The following is a 9,035-nucleotide window of genomic DNA, read 5'->3' as shown; positions in this document are numbered from 1 at the left end:
AAAAAGGCATTGTTACCTAGATTGAAAGGCCATGTGAACTAAAACTAAATAGTCAAAATAGGGAGTTGTGACAAATAGTATCAGGTTGAAATCGAGTCAAACAAATTCTGATGATATTTAAGATTCCCTTGAGCCTCAAACTCTATTGGGTTGGGTTAGATATGCTATGTTCTCTAATTCTGTCTTTTGAACAGCATATTTTTTTTCGATGTTTGGGGAGACAGAGTTAGCGATTGAATGATCACAAAGAAACAGTCATATGGGTCACATCCACCAGCCGCTCCTTCCAAAATGTTAGGCTATTGCAGGTTAGCTGAGGCAGTTCAAACTATGGATGGCTGGTGAGAACTGCCCAAAAACGTGACTCTCACCTACAGATTTCACAAGTGCATCAATAAAACAATCTGAGTGATCAACACAGATAACCTGTGGATATGAGTACAATTTAGCTCCCTCTAAGCATGTTTCAGCCTGTTTTTGGAAAAGAGGGTATTAGTTTTTACTCTGTAGTGATACCTAATAAACATACCGCATTATGGTAGACGTGTTTTCCATGGTGCACCTCCAATAGCCACAAAGGAGAACATGCATCCCTCTTACTTAGTTGCAAGGTAAATCATATGTGTAGTTTTAATCCACAAATTTCGTTGCGTGCACTGCATCGCATTTGGGGATGCAGTGCACGCAACAAAATTCATTTTATTAATGTATTTGTTAACTTACCTGTAAACCTCCGTAATCCATAGCTTACTACCCCCCACCCTCCTCTTCCCCCTCCCCACGTCACCGCCCTGCAGCTACTCCTACTATCGACCGCGGCTTCTCACCCTCAAAAGTGTTGTGGTTGCTTCTTGTCTAGGTTTCACCTCCACTCAACCAACAACTCAATTTCTTACATTGGTGATCAGCGGTGAGGATTAGGACTTGTCTTTCTGCAGTGCTGTACAGTGATTTTGTGTACATTACCATCCCATAGCGAAGACCAATTCAAGATAAAATTCCTCTTGATTGGCTTCTTTTTGTTTTTTCCAAATTCTCTCTCTGACTGTTGTGTCTGAAACCACACCTGCAAGGTTGGAATTTGAGCTGGCCAACATGAATGGCTACCCTTTGGTCCAGCTCAAGGAGTTCTGCAAGAAGAGAGAACTTCCACCAAAGAACACCACCAGGAAGGTGGAGTTCCAAAATGCTCTGAGAACCTGGGCAGAAGCCCACCAGTCATTGGTTGGAGCTACAGAGGGAGATGATGGTGAGATGGAAGGGCTTTGAGAAGACCTGCCTCTAATGTCATCTGCAGTTGAGGGGGTTGACTTGACTGCCAAAGTGGAACTCCAGGTCTGGGCAGAGCGCGGTGTATCTTCCCACAGCTGGTCCCCTGAGTAGCTCTCAGAAGGGAAGGCTGAGAGGGAATTTAAGGTGCATGTGGCCCAATTGAGAATGGAAGAGAGGAAATTGGCCATGGAGGAAAAGAAGGATGAGAAGACTATGGAAGAGAAAAACTCATTACTGGCTCATGATTGAACAGAGTCTGAAGTAGCTGGACATCAAGGCCAGCAGTCATGGAAGCATTTTGACAGTGCCCTCTGGAGACATGAGGGACTATATTTCCAAAGGCCTGGTGCCTGACTTTGTTGTGGTGGAACACATCGAGTGGTTTGAAGTGTATGAGGTGACTTCGCAGATGCTTAGGAATCCTGAGGAGGATTGAGGGTCTAGCCTCTGGAAGCATATACCTAGAGAGAGAACAGATGCCCTACTGGCCCTAGATAAGGGAGATATGATGAGGTATTCTGCCCATGAAGAAAGCCCTTGTCATGAAGTAAGGCCTTACCCCCAGTAAGTACATGCAGACGTTTGCGGGCAGCCAGAAGCTGCCCCCGCAATCCTGGGTTGATTGTGTGGGCTCCTTTTACAAGGCACTGGATGGTTGGGTGAAGGGCAGCAAAGTAAAGGATTGTTTTGCAGATCTGCACCAACACCTTACTGATAGTAAGCTCTCTGACCCGGGAGAGTCTACCAAGAAGACAGACCATAAGAAGGTGCCTGGTAGTGACCCAAAGAAGGGTGGTTCAGGTTCTCCCCAGCAGAATGAGGAGGAGGATAAAGGTGACCTAGAGAAGTCCCAGAGTAATGGGGGAGGAAAGGGTACCCATGCTCCTCCTGAGAAACAGGGAGGAGGTTCATGTGGGCCCTGGCCCCGTGCACCCCATTTCTAACCATGCTGCTTTGAGTGTTCCCTGGTAGGACGTTAGCAGGGGAACTCTGTCCTAAGAAACCAGCTCCTGGGGGATCGCTCCGGAGGTTGCACATTTGGTCTTAGGGGTAAGTAGTCCCCAGGGTCAGGTCTTGGACCATGCCACAATCTTCCTTAGCTGGGTGATAGACTCAGAGGGTGAGCTTGTGGCCCTAGAGGGTGGGAGTCATCACTTCCAAAAGGTGAATGGGATGCCTGTCACTGCTCTGAGACATGCCGGGGTTAGGGGGCATGTCCAGTCCAGGCACATGGTGGCGGGCTCTGACACCACCTGGGTGGAGCGGTAGTGCTGTTGAATAGTCAATTCCCCTGCTGAGCTGATTATTTGTGGAGTGTTGATCCAGAATAGGGAGCGTAAATCTCTATCACACTGCATTCTGACTTGGGGGACCTGTAGGCCCATTGTAGTGTGTACCATCGGGCAAGACGGATTGGTGACTGGTAGAGACCATGTTCAAATCCTCCACCTTATCTGTGTCTCACCCCTTGGAGGATTGCTACTGCCTCCCCATTGTGAAACTCATATGTGTATGGGGGTCTGGCGGGTCCAGCACCGCTGACCAACTTGTTTGCGGCATTGTCCAATACACCAGGTCTCACGCATAGGTGTCCAGAAGGGCCACATATGACACTTGAGCTTGAGGCACAGATTAGGAGTGGGACCCAAGCATCATTGACCTCAAAGTGGTGAAATGGTAGGTGGTACTGACCAGGACCTACCGCTTCTGACAGTGAAGGCCCAATATTCAGCAACCCACAATTCAGACAGGCAACGGACAGACCAACACCAGAAAACCGTTTTTTAGGCAATCGCCGGGGCAACTTCCGCCCCAGATTTCAGAATCGTTTCCAAAACCCACATCTGAATTCCTCACACAGAGGACAATACCAAGATTCATCTGTGAACCCACAATACAGGAACCAATACCAGGAACAAGCTCCTCCTCAAAGATACATTCAGACTCGTCAACGCCAGTATTGGAGGACATAAATAGAATCCCTGTTTTCAACCTTTCATCTCTACCCATGGGTTGTTCCACTGTGTCTCTGCTCTCTAAGGGTCTTTCTTTTGTACCATCAGTTGGCATCAATACATTTGAACTCCTTAGAGATCTGCACACTTTCTTCCGCAAAGTTAGATTGAAAAAATACTTTGCAGATAGGAACCTGACTTCAGATACTGTCAACTATTCAGGACTTAAACCACCTTCCTCTTTCACGCCAGGACTTGATATGGTCGGCATGGAGGTTAGTCTTTTTGAGAAAGCTGTCCTGAATAAGATGCAGAAGGCGATTAAATTTGTTCCTACCCCTATATTCAATATCACTAGGGAAGAGAATATTGCCCTTAAATCCCTTAGAACCAACAAGGACCTTATAAGGGAGGGGGCATTGTAATTTTTGACAGCAGAAACTACAAAGAAAAAATGTTGGACCTTCTAGGATCTCAGAGACACTATTGTAGAATTATGTCCAACCCAGAACCTAGGGTGAAACGTAGGATCCTACATGAAGTTGAACTAGCAGTCGAGAGGGGTGAAATATGTACGCAAGAAGCACAATTTCTTACTCCCACACATACTCGTATTCCTATTATTTATGGAATCCCCAAGCCACACAAAGATCAGACAGATCCCCCACTGAGACCCATAGTTTCCACCATTGGTTCTGCCACTGAACCACTATCAAAATACATTGATAAATTCCTACAACCAATGGTGGAATCCTTGAACTCGTATGTCAAGGACACAGGACATTTCATCTCAAAGCTAGAAGGTCTGCAGTATAACCCCCAACAGGAAATTTTGGTTACTCTGGATGTAGAATCCCTATACTCGAACATCCCCCAGGCAGAGGCTTGTAGAGTTGTGACTAACATTATCCAAGCAGACCCCACCCTACATAACGGCAGATTCCTTGCTCGGTGTCTGAGCATAGTACTAGAGGAAAATTTCTTCGAGTACGATGGAGACTATTACCAACAGGTGAAGGGAGTTAGCATGGGGGCGGCCTGTGCCCCAAGCGTTGCCTGCCTGTACATGGGGCACTTTGAGCAACGCAATATCTACAATTCAGTTGCCCCCTTCTTTGAGAATGTGCGTCTATGGTCCCGGTACATTGACGATATTTTCTTCATTTGGACCGGCGACCAAGTGTCCCTCGATGAGTATATCGAATGGATTAATGCGGCAGACGTTAATCTTAGATTTACGGCACACACGAGTACCTCCAAACTAGAATTTCTCTACGTTTGGGTTGAACACCGGCAATCCAAACTTAGTTTCTCTCTATACACAAAACCTACTGCCAGGAACACACTCCTCCATTTCGATAGTTTTCACCCGAGAAGCCAGAAGGACGGAATACCTTTCAGTCAGTTCCTACGCTTGCGTAGAAACTGTACCACCTAGAGACTACCTCTCTTATGCGGAAACTATGAAAGAGAAATTCATCCAAAGAGGATATCCCCGCAGAATGGTGAAGAACGCCCTCAAGAGAGCGCGATACTATAATCGCGACTCTATTTTTCAACCCAAATTGCAAAACCAATCAGACAAGTTAGTCTGTGTCACTAAACACTCTGTGATGAACAACAAAATCAGGCAAATTGTTAACTCACAATGGCATTTACTAAACTTGGACTCGGAAACTACCCATATCCCTAAACCTCTTTTTGCATTTCGCAGAAATAAAAACTTGCGAAACTGGATAGTCAAAGCGAAACAACCTGAACTTAAGGGCTGGACACAAAAGTCTATTGAGGGATCGACCCCCATCAAAGGCAACCACAAATGCGGTACCTGCCATGCATGTCCCCATGCCTTAGTGGGTGATAACATCTGCATAAACGAGTACAAGGTTAACATGAAGGACATGACCAATTGTAGGACCGCCAACTGCATCTATGCCATCCAATGCCCCTGCTCTCTCACCTATGTAGGCGAAACTGCCAGAGAAATAAGGATACGAATAGGTGAGCATAAATCCAACATTAGACGATCTAAACATGGAGCCCCTTTAGTAGACCATTGGGCTCAAAATGGCCACTCTGACGCTGACTTACGCTGGACGATTCTGGAAAAGATCCGCACAGAAAGAGAAACTGACAGCAATAATGTGCGTAAGAAACGAGAAGTTTTTTGGATATTTGTCCTTAAATCTAAGGACAAGGGCCTAAACGAATCCCTGCCTTGGGAAAATGCAATTGTTTAGGTTTTTTCAGACTGTCCCATTATGAGAAACTCTATTTAGGTGCTATGCGAAGTGCAGCCTTACCCATCTTAGTGCTGCTATTGTGATCTCCTTTATTATGTGGCTTTGTCTATTAGACTCAAGTTTCATTACCCTGTATTTGACCCTTGTAGTCACTGGTGTCTATCAATATAATTTTTTCATTTTATATGCACTTTTGTTCTAGGATCTATCCTTCTGTCCGCACGATCTAACTCACTCCTGCAGACACATACCCTGAACGCCCATTGCCTGCTTGTTACTTTTCATGTATACTACCACTTTTGCTATGTAACATCCTCCGTCCTTTTGTTTGGTTTTTTCTGCAAACCTCTAAAATTGAAGCAACTTCACTTATCCACGTTTGCGCTAGCCGTTGGATATTTTTTCATCTATTCTTTCATCCTAGACACACCCTCTCTCTCCACTGGCGATGACGCGTTTTGATTTTCGTTCCGCGTCGAAACTGTGACGCGCGAGCTTATCGGCCTACTTAAACGGCTCTTGAACATCACGTGTGCTTCCTGGCCCGATTCGTTTCACCTGAGGCCTTCCGCTCTGTTCGGAGCACTCTGAAGTGGTATCTCACCGTGTTGACTCGTGCCGCATCAGGTACTTGGATTAGACGCCTTAGGTATCTTCGTTTTTCCCTTTATCTTATCACCCGGCATTCACTTTTCTTCCTTTAAACCTTTCACTGTTTTCGTTTCCTTCCAGTCCTGATTAAATCTGACCTCGAGCAACTTTCCCGTGGACTTCATTTGGATGCATTTAATTCATCCCTTCAAGCTACGTCATTAAGGTAATTTTCACCCCATTTTTTTAGCTGTCTGTTTTCATTGTGCCTACTGGAACCAAGTCGTGTAACGCTATCGGTTACTTTTATTTCATTGTCATCCATTCTTGCAGAATCGGCAATCTAACTATCCCGCACCCGGAATTCTCTCAGCAAGAGATCCGTTACCGACTCTGAGAGCGTGTATTTTCCCTTCAGGTGCGTTCGTTTATTGGTAACTCGTATATACATGCATACCTACTCTGCCCAGTGTGTTTGCGAGTACCTTACAGCATCTCCACGCTTTCTTAGACACATCCACGTGAGCCTAACAAATCTTTACGCTCTGTACCCTGCTTTTGTGTTTATTCATTTTTAACATGTACACGCTTTCATAGATATGTCTGCACGTGCGAGCCTAACCTATGCTTAACGCACTCAGCATTGTGCTTCTCACTCTATCAATAGAAACCTAAGCAAAGTGGCTCTTCGCTTCCAACACGATTCAAAATCGCATTGCTTACCTACTTCAAAGAGGCACAAACACTGAGCTAAAAGCGCTGGAGAGCCTTAAATCCCTGTTCAAATTATCGTTTGCGAATACGTTAATGCCTTTAGGATCTGTGCAATCACTCAGAGCGGGATTCTCTTCATGACCTGTTCACTTTCTGTAAGTTAGCTTTATCCAGTAGAACTATCTCAAGCCATCGGCTTGATTGACTGCCTCTAACCTGTTTATTCGCTTCACGTGACTTCACAGGTGAGCGTTAACAATCCCTCTTTTTCCCCCCCCTTCCCTCCCTCCTCCTTCCATGCCCTCCCCACACCCCCTCCCTTCTCGCCCCTCTGTCTTTACTAATTGGGGGGATAAAAAAGAATTCCTCCCCACTATGTATATATTCTCTAATAAACTTCTTGCTATATATTTTCCTTTTCCTTTTTAACTTTCGGTGATTTCCTGGAATCCTTAGTGTATCCGTATTTTAACCGAATTTTATGCATAAAAATATTTCTATCCTGACCTACTGTTACCTACACTTGTGATTAATGATGCGAGTATGACATTTTCATGACTTAGATAAATGAGTTTATCTAGATTTGCCATTTTAATGCATTATCATTACTGTCTTTGATAGGTCCCAGCCCTGAACCATACTATGACCTTTGGTTTCTGCTCGCCCTGAGGAAGGTGGCACCTATATTTCGGTGCATTCACCGAAACGCACGTCGGCGCACACATGAGGCCCACCTAAACCCTGTTTTTCCTTAAATTGTGAACATTTGTTCGCCAACATAATGTTGAATATTCATTGAATTATGTTTACACTTAGAATTTTTTGGACGGTTTATATCCTCTATATGTGAATGTGCGAATTTAGCATTTATGTTTTAGAATGATTTTGGTATGAGTGTGTCAGTTAGTGTGTGTTTGAGTACGTCTGGGACCCCGATAAGCATGCTCTCTGTTACTTGAAAATTCTTTATGTACTGAATATATTCCTTCATAAATCAATTTAATTTGAAAATAAAATTATCAAAAATTCACCCTTGATTATGTTTTGAATCATACTGCCCTAGTCCAAGTGTAGATATATTAAAGAGACGATACATTGTACGTTCTGAAACATATAGGTAGAGATATTTGTGTTCATATTTATTCTGTCCTTTTTCCCCTGAATCTCTACCTACATCCATTGTACAGGGGTTCCCCTTTTTGCATTGGTTTACAGGACCTACCGCTGGCCATGCAGTTTACTTCGGCACAGACAGACCATAAACTTGACACAATACTTGCCGCTATTGTAGACATAAGGCAAGACCTGCGCACTAAATTTGATGCATCAGCAATCGAATTGGGACTATTGCAAGAGGACCAATTTAAGCTGGTGGATTACGTCACGCACACAGAGCACAAGATGAAGGCAATTTGTCCGATCGTGAAGAAGCTAGAGGATCAGGTTTGCTCCATCACCATAAAGGTCCAGGAACTGGAGGCACGCACAAAGTATTCAGAAATGAACTCACGCTGAAACAATCTCCGTATAGTATCCCTTCCAGAGGTGGCAGAAGGTAATGATACTGTGCAATTCTTTGAGACCTGGTTGTCGCAGACGGTAGCCCCAGGCCAGTTGTCCTCACACGTCCTGATTGAGTGAGCGCACCGTGTACTGGCACAGTGGCCACTGGCAGAGGGCCCCCCCACACCTGTAGTGGCCCATGTTATGAACTATAGCTATAAGGACACTCTGTTACAAGCGGCTAGGGCGATCGCACCACTCAAATTCGAAAATGCACGATTGTTTATTTTTCCAGACTATGCCTTGTCAGTACAACGCTGTAGGGCCTTATTCTTGCCGATGAAGAACAGACTGCAACAGGTTGGCCTCCGCTATTCCCTCCTCTTTCAAACTAGACTCAAAGTAATGAACAGAAACACAAGTTGTTTCTTCACAGAGTTGGGAGATGCGTGGGACTGACTGGATCAGCCACAATATGAGTCCTCAGTCCCACCCCGTTCTCACCTGTCCACTGTCTGTGCACACACAGGGCCCTGCACCCCCAGACCCAGAAGGCTCACAATGCTGGCGACATCTAGTTCCACAGGGCTAACCCCAGAACATGTTAAGGAGGGGCAAGCCCAGACTTTGTCCACAGCCGTTATCTTGTCGGATCACCACCTGTCCACCAACAGTGTGAACTAGGTAGTTCTACCAGTTGTGACACCGCAAACAGCGGAAGAGATCCTGTGACAATTGTTAAGTGGATTTTACACAA

General features: G+C 45.1%; 1 long non-coding RNA gene across 1 annotated transcript; it reads left to right on the top strand.

Moving 5' to 3' along the window:
• The first annotated feature begins 6,017 nt into the window (after positions 1 to 6,017).
• Positions 6,018 to 8,557, top strand: LOC146831311 (uncharacterized). The gene is made up of 4 exons (XR_014961266.1): positions 6,018 to 6,097; positions 6,203 to 6,287; positions 6,395 to 6,479; positions 7,397 to 8,557. It is a non-coding gene; the product is annotated as an uncharacterized LOC146831311 (long non-coding RNA).
• The last annotated feature ends 478 nt before the right edge of the window (positions 8,558 to 9,035 follow it).

The sequence above is a fragment of the Triturus cristatus genome, chromosome 5_1, assembly GCF_964204655.1.
Source record: "Triturus cristatus chromosome 5_1, aTriCri1.1, whole genome shotgun sequence".
Lineage (NCBI taxonomy): Eukaryota > Metazoa > Chordata > Amphibia > Caudata > Salamandridae > Triturus > Triturus cristatus.
Note: the sequence above shows the minus strand (reverse complement) of the source record. Positions and strands in the feature narration are given on the sequence as shown.